The sequence below is a fragment of the Stenella coeruleoalba genome, assembly GCF_951394435.1.
Source record: "Stenella coeruleoalba genome assembly, chromosome: 3".
NCBI classification, from domain to species: Eukaryota; Metazoa; Chordata; class Mammalia; order Artiodactyla; family Delphinidae; genus Stenella; species Stenella coeruleoalba.
In genome coordinates this window covers 153,190,672-153,211,588 of record NC_137148.1, presented here as the reverse complement: position 1 = coordinate 153,211,588, position 20,917 = coordinate 153,190,672, and positions in this window count along the sequence as shown.

Here is a 20,917-nt window from a genome sequence, read left to right as displayed (position 1 = left end):
TAGAAAAGCACCCTCCGCAAAGGGAGGGCTCAGTGAATTACAATGGGCGCTCCACTCTGGGGAGCAGTAGTTTTTCCCTCTGTAAAAGCCCAGATGCTTCTGAGAAGCTCCTCAGCTTCCTTACTCTGGCCCGACCTCCACAGCGGAAATCCCAAAGGGACTGGATTCTCCCAGCCCTCCAGCACCCTCCACTACTTTCTGATTGTGCTGCCACACTCATTTTGAGTTATTTGTGTGTAAATCACTGCACTTGGAATATACGTGGAGTAACTGATTTCATTCTTATAACCGAATAAGTTAGCACTTATTCTTCTCCCCTTCTACAGGAGGCAGCCAGGGTGCTGGGGACATCCTGTATATTGAACTGTGTGTTGGTAGCAGATGTGTTTATATTTACAAGAAACCATAAAGCTCTACGCTTAAGATCTGTGCCCTGTACAATACACCAAGGAAACTTCAATTAGAAAGAGATGCCAAAAAAATTTCCCCACAAAACAAACTTCAGGGCCAGGTGGCTTCCTCTGATTTCTACCAAACATTTAAGACAGAAACGATGCCCGTCTCCTACACACTCTTCCAGAGAACAGATACAGAGGGAACACACCCACACTGCTTTCATCGGACCAGGAGAATACTGATGTCATACCAGTAGCAGATATTACAGGACAGGAGAAATTACAGGCTAAAGACTTCTGAATGTCGATGTCAAAATCCAAAAGCAAATATTAGCAGTCTAAATCTAGAGGTTTTCAGAAAGGAAGGAAACTAGGATTTCGTGGCGGTATTTCCAGTGGTTGATGTGAACAGGATCACTGGGTGTTTGGGCGCTGCCTGGGAACGTGGAGAGAAGGGACAATGCCATCGGGTTAGTGGAATGAACGTTTGGTGACAGAGATTAGGAGGGCCTGGGTCATCTTCAGAGACAGTCCTGGGATGGGGTCTCTAGGCTGTGGCTATGGAGGGGTCCCTCTAGAAGGGCATGGGCCTCTCTCCTGTGCCACTGCAGGGTCTAGGGATGGATGAGGAGTTTGTAGGGGCTGGTTTTTGATGAGGAAGGATGAGCAGGGAAGGTGCGCCCTCAGAGCCAGTGCAGCCACGGCCCCTCCCCAGCCAGGCCGTAGCCCAGGCTACTCAGACAGTTGCTCACATCAATAGGCGACAGTGGGTCACGCCAGCTTTACCCACTAAACCACCAAGCACAGCCCAGCAGGCCACTGTCCTCATTAATCAGCACTACCTGTGCATCCAGGGCTGGTTGTTGAAGACCAAGCTAATTTGTTGGAGACGTGCCATGTGGGCAACTGGCTTGGAGAGACCAGAGCTCTGAGCCACGTGGAGACAAGCCGACCACTGGTCAGACCACCAGGAGGCTCACCCAGTGTGTGAAGACGCTGAGGGAGGAGGGACGTAGATGGGACCCCCTGATCCTTCAAGGGACCTTCTTTCAGGGATATTTAAGAGCTGTGGGGTCAGGGATCAACATGTAAGGGGGGCAGCAGGTCAGGCATGGGCCCTCCTGTTGGCTCAGACCCCTCCTGTCCTTGGAGCAACCATGGGGCAGGCAGGAGGATTGGGGGGATGGAGGGAGGGGAGCCCTGGGCTCAGGGGTCCAGAGCACCATCTAGAGGATTCAGGGGTTGAGGGATTTCTGTCCCAGGGAACCAACTACATTCCTGTCCCACATCCATCTGTCATCAGCTTTGCGACTCCGGGAAAGTCACTTAAAATCTCAACATTTTCGTGCCATGTACCATAAAATATGGTTCACAGCACCTGCCATGAGTTCCCCACGGGGCTGATGTGGGGATCACAGGAGATGATGACAGATATTCTTCACAAGCTCTAAAGCATCACACCCATAACCTTCCCCACTCCCCTGCCCTGTGGCATCCAGGTCCCCTCTCTGGAGGCAGCACTACCACATTTCTTGCTTATTCTTCCAGACATTTAATATTTGTACACTTAGGTAGCACTTATGAAGTAACCATCATTTTTCATCAGGGTCTACCTGATTTGCTGTATTAAGCTTCATCATGTGATACTAATAAGTGGGCCCTATTAACATTTCCGTTATCACAGAACAAGGAACTGAGGACAGAGGGTCTGCATAACTTTCCCAGGTTCACGTGGCTTCTGGTATGATTTGAATCCAGACCATCAGGCACCAGCCCCCACTCTGTCGGTCACTGTGCTGTGCTCCCTTTCTGTATTATCTCACTAAATAAAGTCATGTCCCCGTGCAGTCAGCCTGCTGGCTATTTTAAGTGCACACCACATTGCAACACCCTCTTCTGAGCCCAGCTTCGATTCACTTGACTCCCCTAGACTCCCCTAGGAGGCTGGTGAACAAAGAGAACAGACGTGTGACCTGGGAATGAATTGACACCTCTGCATGGTCTTCTCCCAGCAACATATCAATAGTTCTCTCAGTTTTTGTTGTGTTTTCCTGGATCATGACTCGTGTACCAAGAAGAAAAGGAAGATTATAAAGGAGTCAAACACAGGATGCACAAGAATATCATCTGCGATCAAGATAATCTGCCGGCCATCCGCAGCGGTGGTTCAGGCACATCAGAATCAGCATCTGGCCAAACAACAGGGTAGGGACACAAATAGCACCCCCACTAACCACTCCATTGAAGGTACTGTGGAAATAATACCAGCAAGTAGATTCAGGAGCAATGGCTGTAGTTTGTACAGCAGAGCCTGGGTCTGGCTGAGGGAGGATTGGGCAGGGAAGGTGCCCACTCAGAGCCAGTGCAGCCACTGCCCGCTCTTAGGCAGGCCTTAGTCCAAGCTGCTCAGACGATTGGTCAGTTTCTAGTCAGTGAGACCCTGGGGGCCTGTAAACCTCATCTGTTAAGCCACCAAAACACCAGCCCAGTAGACCCTGTTCCCAGCTAATGAATATTAACTGCTCATCATCCAGGTTTGATCAGTTGAAGATGATGCTAATTCTCTGTGCAACTGTCATGTGGGCAGTTGGTTTGGAATGTCCTGGGTTTTGAGTCAGTTAGGGAGTCAAGTAGACTACTGGTCATTCAGGGTGGTCACTTGACCACCAGGAAGTCTCACTGCAAATCAGCTGCTAGAATCAAGTGCTGAGGGGGAAGGGAGGGGAGATGCACACATATTTGGATACCCCGGTCCATCAGGGGGTCTGCATTTGGGGGAAAGACATTGTATTTGGGGTCAGGGATTGAAACGTAGAGCCAGGAGGTAGGTCCAGATTTGAGCCATTCTCTTGGGCCAGGCACCTCCTCCGAGTACCAGCTGTCTCCCTGCAGCATCCTTGGGGCAGGAGGATGTGGGAAAGGGAGTGAGGAGAGCTCTTGGTTTGTGTATCCAGGGCATGATCTCATGTCCATGTGTTCAGGAATCTCTATCCCTCCCCTGCCTCAGACCCATCACTCATCAGTGTTGTGACTCTGGGCAAGTTACTCAATCTGTCTAAATTTCAGTGCCCTGAACCATAAAATATGGGTCACAGCCCCTACTCTGCCCACCCCACAGTGCATCACAAGAAATAATATTCTTTCCATGAGCTCTAAAACTTCTTACTCATGTCATCAATGTGAAAAAGTAGGCTCTATCCTCCTGTTTGTAGCCTCCTAGGTGCCCTTTCTGGAGACGACCTACTTATTCTTCCAGGCATTTAATACTTGAACATTTATGTAGGTAGCACTTATGAAGTAAGTACCCATCATTTTTCTTCAGGCTTTGTATTTACTAATTTTTAGCTTCAGAACATAATACGAATAAGCAGGTCCTACTAATATTTCCATATCACTGGCCAGGGAACTGAGAAACAGAAGGGCTAAGTTACTAACCTTCCCAGGTACACGTGGCGTTCAAATAGGATTTGATTTCAGGCCATCAGGCACCAGCACCCATACTCTCCCTCATTGTGTTGTGCTGACTTTGTACTTGTCTCATGTAAATAAAGTTATTTTCCCCATGTGATCAGCCTGTTGGGTATTTTAAGTGCACGCTAAAATGCAAGGTCCATCTTCATAAGCCCTACTTTGATTCAGGGGACTCCCCGGGCAGCTAGTAATAAGGAGCTCTGAAGTTTGACCTCTGAATAAGTTAAGACTTTTGCCAGGAAGATGTCAACACCTCTCACTATTGTGACTGTATTTCCTAGGAACTTGTTTCAGGAATATGAAGAGAAAAAGACAAGGATTCAAACCAAGGATACATATGGGGATTGATCCTCCGTGAAGAAAATATACTGGCTGGCCCTCACCGTCATTCAACAGCTCAAAATGAACATCTGGTCCCAAAGGGTTGAGCCTCAAATATCATCCCATACAAGCCACTCCATTGAAGTCACTGTGAGAATTCCATCCTGAAACTGATCAAGAGTAATGACTATAAAAATGTTGTCATATTATCCTTTGATTGAGATATAATTCACATTCCATCAATTCACATTTTTTTTTTAACTGTGTGATTCAGCTGCTTTTAGTGTACTCAGGTTTTGCAATCAACATCTCTAATTCCAGTATATTTTCATCATCCCCAAGAGAAACCGCATACCTAGTATCAGTCATTCTCATTCTGTCCTCCCCTTTCACCCCAGCCCTGGGTCTTTCTGTCTCTATTGATTTTCCTATGCTGGACCTTTCATATGAATAGAACCACACAATGTGCGGACTTCTGTGTCTGACTTTTGCAGTAAGCAAAATGTATTCAAGGTGCATCCAGGTTGTAGCATGTATCTGTCCTTCACCCTTTTAATGGCTGAATAATAGTCATTGTATGGATATAACACATTTTATTTTTCCATTCCTCAGTTGGCGAATAGTTGGGTTGTTTCCACTTTTTGGCTATTATGAATAATGATATGACAATATAACACTCATGTACAAGTTTTCGTGTGAACATATGTTTTTTATTTCTCCTGGACATATACCTGGGAGTGGAGTTCCTGGGCCATACTGTATCTCTGTGTTGAACTTTTTGAGGAACGGCCAAACTATTTTCTTTTTCATATTTGCACCAGCGATGCTTGAAAGTGCCAATTTCCCCACATCATTGCCAACCCTTGTTTTTAAAAAAATTATATGGCACAATAGTGGGTATGAAGTGGTATCTCACTGTGGTTTCAGTTTGCATAATTTTGACTAATAATTTTGGACATGTTTTCATGTGCTTATTGGCAATTTGTGTCTTCTTTGGAGCAGTATCTATGCAGATTCTTTTTCTCATTTTTAAAATTTGGTTATTTGACATTTTATTGTTGAGTTGCCAGTGTTCTTTACATATTCTGAATACTAGGCTTTATCAGATATATGACTTGCAAACATTTTCCTTCATTCTGAAGGTTGTATTATGTCTTTCTTGTTGGTGTTCTTTGAAACACAAAGGATTTTAATTTTGATAAAGTCCAATTTCTTTTTCCTTTTGTTGCCTGTGCTTTTGCTATCATATTTAAGGGTTCATTGCCAAATCCAAGACTATGAAGATTTATCCCTTTTTTTCTTCAGAAATTTGTATAGTTTAGCTCTTATATTTAACTCTTTGATCCATTTTAAATTCAAAGCCTATTTTGTCTGATATTGGTATAGACACTCCTGCTCTCTTGATTACTATTTGAGTTTTCTCACTGAGTTTGGAATTCCCTTTTCTATCCTTTAACTTTCAACCTGCTTCATTCTTTTGATCTCAATTAAGTCTCTTGTAGACAGCATATAGTTGGGTCATATGTTTTTACCTATTCCGCCAATCTCTGTATTTTGATTGGAGAGTTTAATGCATTTACATTTAAAGTAATTGCTGACAAAAAAAAAGACTTATTTCTGCTATTGTGCTGTTTCTTTTCCATCTGCCCAAAGCTTTTTTGCCCCTCATTTCCTGCATTCCTATCTTTCGTTGTGTGTGTTTAGCTGATTTCTTACAATAAAATATTTAAATTACTTTCTCACTTCCTTTTGGGACTATTCTATAGCTATTTTCTTTGTGTTTACCATGGGGATTACCTTTAACATCCTAAAATTAAAACACTCTAATTTGAACTTATACCAGGTTAAACTCAACAACATCCAAGTTCTTGAAGCTAAAAGAGCATCCTACTATCTCAATGCAAAAGACCTTCTCCAAGACACACTGCAGTTTCTGCCTGGCTGGGACATTGCCCCAGAGTGAGGTTAAGTTTAAGGAGTCGAAGGAGGCATACATTTCCATCCTCTGGATCACTGCTCACCAAAAAATACATAATGCCAGGCACATATGTAATTTTGAATTTTCTACTGAACACACCAGGAAAATGAAAATGGTGAAGTCAATGTAAATAATAGATTTTTAATTCAGTATCTGCAAAGTGTTAGAATGTTTACATGTGGCACGAGAAATGTGGTCATATTACGAGGGCTTGAGAGCCGCGTGGGGCAAGATAGAGGACAAACAGCATGCACTTGAAACTCTAAGAAGTGAACGCTAACAGGCAGATGGGGCCTGGAAGTCCAAAGTTGAATAACAGCCCATAACAGGGTGATTATGGTGGGGTTTTTTTCCTGCCTCTGTCTCCCAGCTTAGGCAAGGCACGCAAAGTCCAGCAACAGCTGAAAGTTAAAACCATGGGATCAACCTTTTATTTCTAGCCAGACAAGTGAGAAAGTGGGGGGCTTGGATGTTGAGGAGTGAGGGGGTCATCCCCATTGGTCTTTTTCTCCCCAGTTACCACATCTCCCCTGCAACCTCAGTGATGGCAGAGGCCTTCACTGAGAAATGGCCTGTGTCTCTGGACAAAGGAACAGGTTAAGAGGCTCCTATTGTCTGAAGAGTGTGGGGGCATGCCCGTTATTTTCCTTTCTTTTCTCTTGCTATTTAAATTGACAAGAACAGATACTACACTTGATCTTAGCCGAAAGGCTGAGATGAAATAGACAAAATAAACTTTAAGCGAAAATTACTGTCAAGTATAAATTTTACTAATCTAGTAATTCCAAAGGACCAAAGAGCAGGGCAGTGGCTTTATTGAGAACCCAGGATTTCCGAGTGTCCACCGTGCTCAGTCACTTTTAAATCATCAGCACAGCCCTATAATTCAGAGATTTAGGTGAAGTGACTTGCCCAGGGTCACACAGCTAAGTGAGAGTCTTCTGGGACCAACAGTAACTTTTGCAAAGGCGTCTCTTGCTATACTTAATCACTGCCACCATCTGACACTCACATTCTTTCTTTTTATACTATTCTGTTTCCTTGGGTCAAAGAATCCGACCCCTGAATTAAGGTTAAATAGCAATTAGTGGCAGATCAAAAGCCAAAATCGCTTCAAGATATTCTTTTAATTCCCCCAAGTAATGCCTTTAGTCACAAAAATATAGAACAATATAGAAAATTACAAGTGACCTTAGTGTTCACAGGCAAGCACTAATACATTTTAATGTACCATGATCATATTAAAATAGAAATAACTATGAAACATTTTCTGCGGAGAAGCAGCCCCTGTGGCAGGCAGCAGAAAGGGACAGGAATGCTGCATGGTACCCAGGCCCCCAATGGCCTAGGTCTCACCCTGCAGCTCACTGCTGATGCGCCGGAACGCTGCTTCCTTCTCGGAGTCTAGGTCTTCAGTGGCGATAGGGAAACCCAGCTCAGGGCCTGGGGGCAGCCTCAGAGACTCCCCTTGCCGGGGCGGCAGCAGAGGAATCCTGCGTTTTCGGGGCCTGGGACTGTCAGATGTGCGGGAGCCGTTCCTCCAGGGCCCTTTCTGCCCTCTTGTTGCCTCTGCATCTTTGTCAGGCTGGCTTTTCCTCTGGGAAACCACCGGAGCTGCAGAGGGCGACGGAGGGCCCTCCTTGCTCCCTGTCTTTGCAGACTTCTGGGGCAGCCCTTCCGGTATGGCGGGACTCCTCCTTCTCTTCACTGGTAGGAAACCTCGGGTGGAGACATATGAGTTCGTGATGGCGTTTCTTTGGGGGCAGGAGCTCATACAAGTGGTCTGCGGTCTCCTGGTGGATCTGTCTTCTGCCCTCTTGGCGTGGAGGTCTCTCTGCAGAGGTCCAGGCCTGGGCACGAAGAAAGAGTCCCCCAGGGGCCTAAATGCAGATCGTGCGCCCCCGGTGTCATCGGGGCCGCTTCTCTGGTCTTCGTTCCTCCCTGTGACTGTGGGGACTTCCTCCTGCTTGGCCATCCCTTGCCCGCTCTCTCCCAGGGCCCTCAACACCGTCTTCTCTGTGCTGTAGTTCAGGACACAGCTGGGTGTCGTGGCCGGCACTGGCTGACCCCGTGCCACACTGACAGTGACTGTGTCCACTGCGGACACTGAGCTGCGGGACGTCATGGAGGTGCGAGCACCCATCACTGCCTTCTTCCGATGGCCTCGCCTGCAGATGGAGATAAGGACCCCCAGAAAGGAGCGCAGGGTCTGCGGAACGGTAGAATGGGGTCTCAGAGACTCTGTGGCAAAGCGCAGATGGCAGAGTCACTGGACACTTGTGGGCTGGCCTGCGAGTGGATAGCCGGCCATAGACAGCTGGTTTACCCGGGGCAACCATGGGAAGTCGGTGGGCGCGGGGAGCGGGCTGGGGGCAGCCGAAACCTCCTGGCAGGTGCTGGTCCCCCAGTGCCCGGGGCGGGGGTAAGGGGCAGGGCTTACCTAAGTAACTGCCCCTAGAGAACTTGGGTGAGGTCGGTCCTTGGATAGAGAGCTGGGCTCCGAGCACTCTCCTTCAGCTGCCAACTCGGCCAAAAGCGGAGTGCGCTCTCTTTGGCCTGTTGCTGGGATGCAGTTCTGGAACCTGTGAGCGAACAATGGGCGTGCGTTGGCGGGGCGCAAAAGTTTAGGGAGGGGTGGCGCATGCGCAGAGTACACGTCAGGCCCTGGGGCGCACAGGTGAGGATGCGCGCCCCTGGACCATCTAGCGCTTCTGAATCTCCCCGGGGGTCTGAGGGCTGGAGGTGTTTGCCTTGAGGGTGATGAGCTTCTTGGCAGGACAGCTGCCCCTTCTCCCCCGGCCGGCTCTAACTGTACAGGATGGGTCCCCGGCCACCAGAACAGGAAAGCTGGAGAGCAGGGTACCTGGCTCAGCAGCCGCCACCCGAGGTGGCAGATTTGGCATCAGCGCCTGTGCGTCCGCCTGCCCTCCCACCTGGTAACATTGGAGGAGAGAGCCGCTAAGAACAGAAGTGCAAAAAAAAAACCCCAAAACAAACAAACAAAAAACCCCAGAAGTGCCCAAGCCAACCAGATCCTGCTTGGGGTGACAACTGAAGGGGCAGGCAGGGCGGGCTGGGAGGGACATATATACCAGGTCCAAACCCAGAAAGATCTGAAATGCACGAGTCAGAATGAAAGTCCAGAATCATCCTTGGGCTTTGGGCTGAGCTGGAAGTATAGCCAAACTCTTCAAGGTCTCCAGCTCCACCTGCAGTTTCTGCCTGGCTGGGACATTGCCCCAGAGTGGGGTTAAGTTTAAGGAGTCTTAGTTCCCCTACCAGGGACTGAACCCGGGGCCCCAGCAGTGAAAGTGCTGAGTCCTAACCACTGGACCGCCAGGCAATTCCCTGTATATGTATGAAAAAAGGATACCACAGTCTCAGAGGGTGGCGTTGACGTCATATAAAGGTGACACATATGACAGCTATAACAAAGAGTGGAAGGTAAAAGAATCTATATGGATGTAAGCCTTCTGAATTTTATTTAATTGGTAAAATATTAACTCTAGACTGTGAAACAATACGTATACATAGTGTTATTCCAAGAACAATTAAAAAATGACAAACTCAAGAAAATTGGATAACCTCAATAGTCCTATATTTAGGAATTGTGGACAAGATAGCTAAAACATTCACATATGTGTTTTGTGAAAAGTTTTTCTCTTGGTTAATTGCCTAGGAGTGGGTTTTTGGGTCATATGGTAAGTATGGCCCTCTCAGCCAGCCCTGGCCACCACTTCAGGTGTCACCCAGCAGGATCTGGATGGTGTGGGCACTTCCGTTCTTAGCGACTCCCCTCCAGTGCCGCCAGGGGAAAGGGCAGGAGGACGCAGAGGCGCTGCTGCCAAAGCTGCCGCCTCTTGTGGGAGCTGCACAGACAGCGACCTTGCCCCACTTTGCTGGGCGGGGATCCCGTCCAGTACAGTTAGTTACCCCGACAGCACTGGGGCGCGGCCAGGGGAGAAGGGCCAGCTGTCCTGCCAAGAAGCTCATCACCCTCAAGGCAAACACCTCCAGCCCTCAGACCCCCGGGAGATTCAGAAGCGCTAGACGGTCCAGGGGCGCGCATCCTCACCTGTGCGCCCCAGGGCCTGACGTGTACTCTGCGCATGCGCCACCCCTCCCTAAACTTTTGCGCCCCGCCAACGCACGCCCATTGTTCGCTCACAGGTTTCAGAGTATAAAAAGGCAACAGGCCAAAGAGCGCGCACTCCGCTTTTGGCCGAGTTGGCAGCTGAAGGAGAGTGCTCGGAGCCCAGCTCTGTATTCACGGACCGACCTCACTCAAGTTCTCTAGGAGCAGTTACTTAGGTAGGCCTTGCCCCTCACCCTCGTCCCGGGCACTGGGGGACCAGCACCTGCCAGGAGGTTTCGGCTGCCCCCAGCCCGCTCCCCGCGCCCACCGACTTCCCGTGGCCGGCCCGGCTCACCCAGCTGTCTATGGGCGGCTATCCACTCGCAGGCCGGCCCACAAGTGTCCAGTGACTCTGCCATCTGCGCTTTGCCACAGAGTCTCTGAGACCCCATTCTACCATCCCGCAGACGCTGCACTCCTTATGGGGATCCTTATCTCCATCTTCAGGCGAGGCCATCGCAAGAAGGCAGTGATGGGTGCTCGCACCTCCACGACGTCCCGCAGCTCAGTGTCCGCAGTGGACACAGTCACTGTCAGTGTGGCGCGGGGGCAACCAGTGCCGGCCACGACACCCAGCTGTGTCCCGAACTACAGCACAGAGAAGACGGTGTTGAGGGCCCTGGGAGAGAGCGGGCAAGGGATGGCCAAGCAGGAGGAAGTCCCCACAGTCACAGGGAAGAACGAAGACCAGAGAAGCGGCCCCAATGACACCGGGGGCGCACGATCTGCATTTAGGCCCCTGGGGGGCTCTTTCTTCGTGCCCAGGCCTGGACCTCTGAAGAGAGACCTCCACGCCAAGTGGGCAGAGGACAGATCTGCCAGGAAACAACAGACCTCTTGTATGAGCTCCTGCCCCCAAAGAAACGCCATCACCAGCTCATATAGCTCCACCCGAGGTTTCCCGCCAGTGAAGAGAAGGAGGGGTCCCGCCATACCGCAAGGGCTGCCCCAGAAGTCTGCGAAGACAGGGGGCGAGGAGGGCCCTCCATCGCCCTCTGCAGCTCCGGTGGTTTACCAGAGGAAAAGCCAGCCTGACAAAAATGCAGAGACAGCAAGAGGGCAGAAAGGGCCCTGGAGGAAGGGCTCCCGCACATCTGACAGTCCCAGGCCCCGAAAACGCAGGATTCCTCTGCTGCCGCACAGGCGAGGGGAGCCTCTGAGGCTGCCTCCAGCTCCTGAGCCGGGTTTCCGGGTCACCGCCGAAGACCTAGACTCCGAAAAGGAAGCAGCGTTCCGGCGCATCAACAGAGCGCTGCGGGGTGAGACCTATGCCATCGGGGACCTCGGCAGCTCTCCCCAGCACAGGCAACCGAAAACTCCAGCCTTTGCCTCTGCTCCAGGCCCCCCAGCTTCGGGCGGCCCCGCACAAGCATCTTCTGGGTGTTCATCATCCAGAAATTCCACCGTGGGCACCCATGCCAGCACACAGCTGGGTTTTGGGAGCAGAGCGGCTGCCCTAGATGATCTGAGCTGCATGTTTGCAGCTCTCAGAGTGACATCAAGAAAGAGGGGGCCCCCGAGCACCACACACAGCAATGGGGGCAGCGTGGGCCTGAACTCCTGGGACCCTCCTCACCAGAGCCACCCCATGGTGACCACGGGACCCAGCCCTAAGAAGAAGCCTAGGTTTGGAGGCACTACTGCCCCCATCTTAATGCACATCCCTGGGGGCCCTGATTGGCAGCAGCGAGGAACCACCGCCTGTGGCAGCTCTCCCCAGAAGAGGAAACGGAAAGCCCCAGCCTTTGCCTCTGCTCCCGGCCCCCCAGCTTCGGGCGGCCCCGCACAAGCATCTTCTGGGTGTTCATCATCCAGAAATTCCACCGTGGGCACCCATGCCAGCACACAGCTGGGTTTTGGGAGCAGAGCGGCTGCCCTAGATGATCTGAGCTGCATGTTTGCAGCTCTCAGAGTGACATCAAGAAAGAGGGGGCCCCCGAGCACCACACACAGCAATGGGGGCAGCGTGGGCCTGAACTCCTGGGACCCTCCTCACCAGAGCCACCCCATGGTGACCACGGGACCCAGCCCTAAGAAGAAGCCTAGGTTTGGAGGCACTACTGCCCCCATCTTAATGCACATCCCTGGGGGCCCTGATTGGCAGCAGCGAGGAACCACCGCCTGTGGCAGCTCTCCGCAGAAGAGGAAACGGAAAGCCCCAGCCTTTGCCTCTGCTCCCGGCCCCCCAGCTTCGGGCGGCCCCGCACAAGCATCTTCTGGGTGTTCATCATCCAGAAATTCCACCGTGGGCACCCATGCCAGCACACAGCTGGGTTTTGGGAGCAGAGCGGCTGCCCTAGATGATCTGAGCTGCATGTTTGCAGCTCTCAGAGTGACATCATGAAAGAGGGGGCCCCCGAGCACCACACACAGCAATGGGGGCAGCGTGGGCCTGAACTCCTGGGGCCCTCCTCACCAGAGCCACCCCATGGTGACCACGGGACCCAGCCCTAAGAAGAAGCCTAGGTTTGGAGGCACTGCTGCCCCCATCTTACATCACATCCCTGGGGGCGCACCCAGGCAGGGCCCCCCTACTTCCAGCGGAGGGTGCAGCCCATGCCCAGCCAAGGCTGACTTTAGGGGTGTGTCGGTTCCGGCCTCTATTCCTATCAGCCTCAGCTCCACAGTGGGCACAGCAAGGTGCAGCCTTGCTCTTAGGGCCCCCTCATCACCTGCCCAGGGCGTGGCTGGACAAAAAACCACTGGGCCATCGACCAAGTCATTCTCCTCCAGGTCTCCATTCATTACCTTGGGGTTTAAGAGGAGGAAGTTGGCCTGAGCCAATAACTTTGCGGCGAGGCCATCAGTGTCCACCTCCTCCCAGGCTGGGCCTCGTGTGGACCCTGTTTCGATGTGAAACTTACAATAAAGCTTTGTTCTTGTTCTTTTGCATAATCCTCACGTGTCTGTGATCTGTAGATCAAGTGTGGAAAAGCACTGGCTTGTATGAGTGGTAACATGGAAAGCCAGACCTGTTGACAGTTTCCTGTGACCCTGCTCATGGGTTGTGAAGAGTAGCACAACAAGATGGCTACAAGGGCCCTATATTAAAAGTGTGTTTTGAGTTTAAACGATGCAGCCCGAAATAAAATGGGCCCAGAGGGAGGGGTAAACAGGGAGGGTCATCCTTGTCTGTTGTAATTGCTACTTCCCACCCACCTCTCTGGCCTGGAGGGGGCTGGGTCATCCCGAGCACACACCAGCCGCCCATACTCTACACGTTTAGTATTTTCTAATGTAGCAGTTTCTTTGACTTTTTCATTTTGCTTTAATAAGTCTTAGGCAAATCATTTACATGCACATCTCACTCAGAGAGTATATGTCCATACAACCTAAAGCAATCTACAGATCCAGTGCAATCCCTATCAAAATTCCCATGACATTTTTTACATAAATAGGAAAAACAATCCTAAAATTCGTATGGAACTGCAATAGACTTCAAAAGCCACAGCAACCCTGAGAAAGAAGAACAAAGCTGGAGGCAACACTTTTCCTGATTTCAAATTATACTACAAAGCTAGAGTAATCAAAATAGTATGGTACTGGCATGAAAACAGACACATACACCAATGCAACAGAATCAAGAGCCGAGAAATAAATCCACACACATACGGGCAACTAATTGACAGGGATCCAAGAATACTCAACAGGGAAAAGATAGTCTCTTCAGTAAATGGTGTTGGCAAAACTGGATACCCACATGCAAAACAAAGAAAGTGGACCCCTATCTTACACCATTTGTAAAAATTAACTTGAAATGGATTAAAGACTTAAATGTAAGCCCTGAAACTGTAAAACTCCTAGAAGAGAACATAAAGAGAAAGCTCCTTAACATTGGTCTTGGTGATGATTTTTTGGGTATGACAACAAAACCACAAGCAACAAAAACAAAAAGCAACCAATGGGACTACATCAAACTAAAAAGCTCCTGGAGAGCAAAAGAAACAATCAACAAAATGAAAAGGCAACCTAGGAATGGGAAAAAATATTTGCAAACCACATGTATGATAAGAGGTTAATATCCAAAATCTATAAGGAATTCAAACAACTCCATAGCAAAAAACAAACAAACAAACAAAAACAAATAATCTGATTCTAAAATAGGCAAAACAGGGGACTTCCCTGGTGGTGCAGTGGTTAAGACTCCACACTTCCACTGCAGGGGGCATGGGTTTGATCCCTGGTCAGGGAATTAAGGCCCGCATGTCATGCAGCGTGTGTAAAAAAATAAAATAAAATAGGCAAAGCAAGACTAGGAAACAACTAAGTGTCCAACAGGTGAATGGATAAAGAAAATGTGACATATAGATATAGATAGATGATAGATAGATAGATAGATAGATATAGATAGATAGATAGATAGATAGATAGATAATGGAATTTTATTCAGCCACATGAAAAGAAGGAAATCTGCCATTTGTGACAACACAGATAGACCTTGAGGGCATTATGCTAAGTGCATTAAGTCAGAGGGCAAAACATAAATACTGTATGAGATCACTTATATGTGGACTCTTTAAAAAAAAGAAGAAACAACTCACAGATACATAGAATAGACTGGTTGCCAGAGGTGGGAGGTGGGTGAAATAGCTAGCTGAAAGTGGTCCAAAGGTACAAACTTCAAGTTATAAGATAAATAAGTCCTGGGGATGTCATGTATAGTGTAGTGACTATAGCTAACAATATTGTTGTGTATTTGAAAGTTGCTAAGAGAGTAGATCTTAAAAGCTCTCATCACAAGAAAAAAATAATTTGTTACTGTGAGTGGTGATGTATGAAAAGCCATGGAAGAAGCTTAAATGCATATTGCTAGTTGAAAGAAACCGGTCTGAAAAGACTACACACTGGATGATTCCAACCATATGACATTCTGGGAAAGGCAAAACTATGAAAACAAGAGGACATGTGGCCCCAGTGGACACCACTGTCTCTCCTTTCAGGAGCCTCCAGGTGCTGGAGACCTTCCCTCCTGAGATCCAGGTCTTCATGAAGGACTCCAGTGGCCAGGGCAAGCCTTATGCCATTGACCCTGATGACTCCATCCACGACTTGAAAGAGAAGGTTGAAGAGGCTGGAGGACCTTACATGGAGGGTCCCAGGGCCAGAAACTGTGGAATCAATAGCTTCTCAGATTGCACATCAAGGATTGTGACACCATCATGCTCGTTAAGAGAGGCCCCACATCCCCACGAGTGCCAAGATCAGGCTGTTCATTCTGTAGACTTCTATGGTCATGTCCCCCTAGCTCACCCCTTTCTACCCAGACCACTGTGCTCTTTCTGAAGCACAAATAGAAACAGAATCCTCCCCTGCTTTAAATTCTCCAATGGCTCCTATTACCTACAGAATCAAGTTCAAGTTCCTTTGCTTGGCATTCAGGGTTCTTGACCATTTAGCTCTTGCTGACCTCTCAGTCTCTCCTTTGAGAGTGCTCAAAACATACCAGACGTGGCCAAACACTTGCAATTCCAGAACACTGAATGCTGGCTCACAACTCCATGACTTTGAGTCAACTTTCCTTCTCCCCCATGTTGTCACCATTCAAAGTTCAAACCTCTAAGTTATTGATTCTCAAAAGTATGGACCCCAGACCAGCAGAATCAACATCATCTGGGAACCTCTTTGAAATAAAAATTCTCAGCAGCTAGCCCAGAATTACCTGAGTTAGGTTCTCTGGAAGTGGGACTCAGCAATCTGTGTCTTAACAAGCCTTCCAAGTAATTCTGAGCAAATATGGAAGTTCCAGGGAGCTAACACCCCGGGGGTAAGCCTTGGCCCATTGAAAGACAGGAACCAGCGAGTGCAGTGAGTGCATACTCCCCTCCTCCACCTCTCAGGTGGATAATTTTGAGGCATGTTCTGCATTGCTCCTTAGAGGGTCCCCAGTGGGATCAAAGCTCAGCTGCCCACAGTAGTGATCAATTTCATGATATTTCCTGGACTGTTTTTTCCTCCTTCTCAATCCCCCACACCTGTCCCTTGGGATCATTTCCCAAAACAAGTCTCATGCAAATCCTTGTCTCAGGCTCTGCATTTGGAGGAACACAAGCTAAGAGAAAACCCATCTTTATGCATCTTCCTCCTTCCTAAAACCCAGCCCACACCCTTCCTAACTACTAGCTCTTCCCCCACCGCCATAGACATGTGCCCAACTGCATGGCATTTCTATAAACCATAAAACCAATACACAATCGACTGCATGTTCCCCTTTTTTTTTTTTTTTTGTGGTACGCGGGCCTCTCACTGTTGTGGCCTCTCCTGTTGCAGAGCACAGGCTCCGGACGCGCAGTCTCAGCAGCCATGGCTCATGGGCCTAGCCGCTCCGCGGTGTGTGGGATCTTCCCGGACTGGGGCACGAACCCATGTCCCCTGCATCGGCAGGCGGACTCCCAACCACTGCGCCACCAGGGAAGCCCCATGTTCCCTTTATAAATCGTTTTTTTTTTTTTCTTTTTTGGCCACACTGCGAGGCCTGCAGATTCCTAAATACCAGACCAGGGATTGAACCCTGGTCCCTGTCAGTGAAAGCCCAGAGTCCCAACCGCTGGACTGCCAGGGAATTCCCCCTTTCCAAATCTTGAAAGCTGCTGAACTCCCAGATATCTCATGAAAATGAATAATGAAATGAATCAAAACTAATATGTAAGGTCTATTGAGCAAAGTGGTGGCTACCAGTGGGGAGAAGGAAGTGGGGAGAGGCAAAATAGGAGGACGGGATTAAGAGGTACAAACTACTGTGTATAAAATAGATAAGCTCCAAGGACATATTGTACAGCACAGGGAATAGAGCCAATATATTATAATAACTTTAGTTTTTCAAAGGTTTATTATTTATTTATTTATTTAATTTATTTTTGGCTGCATTGGGTCTTGTTGCGAGACGCAGGATCTTCATTGAGGTGTGCGGGATCTTTCATTGCAGCACGTGGGCTCTTCGTTGTGGTGTGGAGGTTTCTCTCTAGTTGTGGCCTGCATGCCCCAGGACACATGGGCTCAGCAGTTGTGGCGTGCGGGCTTACTTGCCCTGCCACCTGTAGGATCTTAGTTCCCCGACCAGGGATCAGACCTGTGTCCCCTGAATTGGAAGGCAGATTCTTTACCACTGGATCACCAGGGAAGTGCCTATAATAACTTTAAATGGAGTATAACCTGTAAAAATATTGAATAACAATGTTGTACACCTGAAACTGATATAGTGTTGTAAATCAATTATGCTTCAAAAAAATGTTTTAAACTAAGATGTAAGGTCTGAATGTTTGAATAACTTTTGTTTGAACAACTTTTACATTGCCTTGAAGCTCATTATCTGTCATTATAAACATAGGACAAATGTTTGGAATCTCACTTTATTGTTGACTTTGGTTTGCGAAATTGCCACTGCTCTTTAAACAGTTATAATATAGGACTGTTTAAGGACCAGGCACTACCAAACTTTGAAAATATGGAGACTTTTAGAATTTATGTAATTAGAAATGTGATTCTTTCCGTTTGGGGTTAGCCAGTTGGAGAGTTTAAATTGAAACGTGTCATGATTGAGGGTTTTTTTTTCCCCCCCAAATGGTATTTAAGACAACAAACACCCTCCACCCCACCACTTCCTCCAGCTAACACCTGGTCTTTCTCCTCCCTTTCACGACAAAGTTCTTGAAAGTGTTATCTACACTCCTGGTCTCCATCCTCCTCACCCAACTTACTCTTCAACCCCGCACCTAAGATCTGGCTTCTGCTCCCAGCTCTCCCTTACATTTCACCCACAATGATCACCAGTAGCCTCTTGGGTGCTTCTCAGACCTATATTCCTGAACTTATCGGAAGCATTAGGCAATGTGGACAACTATTTTAAGCTCTCTGGCTTAAACAGCTACCCTTGTAGACCTCCCCACTTCCCACTCCTCCTTGTATCTTCCTCCCTTTGTTAATAGTACCCTCCATCCATTACCCAGGTACCCAAGCCAGAGAGCTGATAGCCATCCTGTCTTCTCCCTCACCTCCTACCTGTAGTCACCAAGTCCTGTTCACCCTTCCCCCAAGGTAGACCTAGAATCCCATCCCTTCTCCAGCCAAGTCCGGGTCACCTTCCCTCTCACCTGGATCACTGTACAGTGTCCTGACACCTCTCCCTACATATCTACCCCTGCCCCCTGCAATCCTTCCTCCCCACAGAAGCAGCCAGACCAATCTTTCCAGAATGGTCATTTCACCTCTGGTCGCTCTTCTGATTTGCCACTGCCCTCAGGACAAAGTCAGCGCAGATTCACCTCATATGTGACCCAGTGGATCACTTTCTCTTTCCTAGAAAAATGTTTCCACTTGGCTATCAAAACACACTCCGGATTTTTCTTCCACCTCCCTGGCTACTCCTTCGCATTCTTGTTTGCCGGATGCTTGCCTCTCCCCAATCACTTAATACTCTTAAGTGTTTCAGGGCCCAGTCACTGGTCCTTTTCTTGCCTTGCTCTATACTCGCTCCCTTGGTGAACCCACCCAGCCTCATGGCTTTAAATATATCTATGCTGGTCATTTGTATCTCAACCCCAGACTTCGTCCCTGAAATCCAGACTCAAATATGCAATTCCCTAGCCAACTCAGATCTCATTAGACACTCAAGTTTGCTTCCAAAGCCGAACTCCCGACCTTCATGCCTACACTGTGCCCTGGCCCAGTCTTTCCCTTCTCAGTTAAGGACAATTCTATCCTTCCAGTGCTAAGGCCAAAAGCCTTAGAGTGGTCCTTGACTCTAATTTTTCTCTCACATCACACTCTATCCTTTAGCAAGACCTGTTTATACTCAAAATATAGCCAGTGAAATGATATGAGGTCTGGGATTCACTTCCAAATAATACAGGAGGGGAGATGTGGATGGAGATATCATTGAAACAAGATTGTCTGTAGGTTGGGACTTCCCTGGTGGTCCAGTGGTTAGGACTCTGTGCTTCTACTGCAGGGGGCATGGGTTCAATCCCTGGTTGGGGAACTAAGATCCTGCGTGCCGGGTGGCCAATAAAAATTAAAATGGGCAGAAGACCTGAATAAACATTTAAAAAACTGTCTACAGGTCGATAATGGTTGAAGATGGGGGATGGTACGTGGAGGTTCATTGTATTATTCTACTTTTGTTCATGTTTGAAATTTTCCATAATAAGAAAATTGAATCATACCACTTCTCCCTACCTTTCACTGCTACCATTCTGATCCAAGGCGCCACATCTCTTGCCTGGACTGTTGTAGTAGCTTCTTAACTGAATTCCTGCTTCTGCTCTCACCTCCACTCCCCACCCTCTGCTTTTAATCCAATCTTCCCAAGAACAGCCAGTGTGATACCGTTAAAATGAAAGTCCATCCATGTCCCTCTTCTGCTTGGAACTCCCCAGTGGCTCCCCATTTCAATCAGAGTAAAAGCCAAAGTCTTAGTAGTCTTCAAGATCCTACACAATTTGCCCCCTACCCTTGTACTCAAACCTCATCCCCTCCCACTCTCCCCCTTTGATCATTCCATTCCAGTCACACTGCTATTCCTCAATCCCACCAGGCATACTGCCGCCACAGGGCCTTTGCACTTGCTTTTCCTTCTCCCATTCTTCTTTAATTGTTTTTATTTATTTTATTGTTTTTAAATTTTTGGCTGAGCCGGGTCTCAGTCGCGGCACACGGGATCTTTCGTTGGGGCGTGTGGACTTCTTAGTTGCCGCATACAGACTCTTAGCTGCGGCATGCATGTGGAATTTAGTTCCCCGATCGGGGATCGAACCTGGGCCCCCTGCATTGGGAGAATGGAGTCTTACCCACTGGACCACCAGGGAAGTCCCACTTTCTCTCATTCTTCCCTCTGACATGCATACCGCTCACTCTTCGCCTCCTTCATGTCTTTGCTCAAATGCATGTCTTTGCTTTTCAGACCTTCCCTAGCCACCTTTCTTGAGACTGAACCCCTGAACATTGCCACTTCTCACCCCCCCGACACACGTAGTCAGTACCTTTTAACCTCTTTCCCTGCTTTATTTTCCTGATTAGCACTTATCACCATCTTAATTATTATAATGTTACTTATTTATCCTGTTTATTATCTGTCTCCACCATTAGAGTGTTAGCTCTCTGCAGTCCGAGAATTTTGCCTATTCACTGCTGTATCCCCAGGACACCTGCCTGGCACATAGCGGGCACTCAACAAATGTTTGTTGAATGAATGAATGAATGGCATTCCGAGTTTCAATCCCTGCTCACCTGTCCAGGCACAGCTCTCCCCTCTCCCCTCCCTGCCCTCCATGCCAACGTGGATCTGACAGCCGAGTCCTGGCACATAGCAGGATGGTTCACACTTCTCAGCCTTATCCGGTCTTGTGCCCTCTGTCTCGTGGCCGCATTCCCAGTCTTTTAAGACTCATCTCAAGCAGGTGTTCACTGACACCACAGGTGACCCCAAAGAAACTCTTCTGCCTGAATTTCCACCAAGTTTCTGTGCCCTCTTTTCTCCTAGTACACAGGACACTGGACTCTCTGTGTCTCCTCTGTCTCCCCCACTGCTCTGGGAGCCCCTGGGGCAGGAACCACGTCTTACATTGTCTTCTTCGCACAATGTCTGGCACCCAGCCAGCACTCAATAGATGTACAGTGAACGAA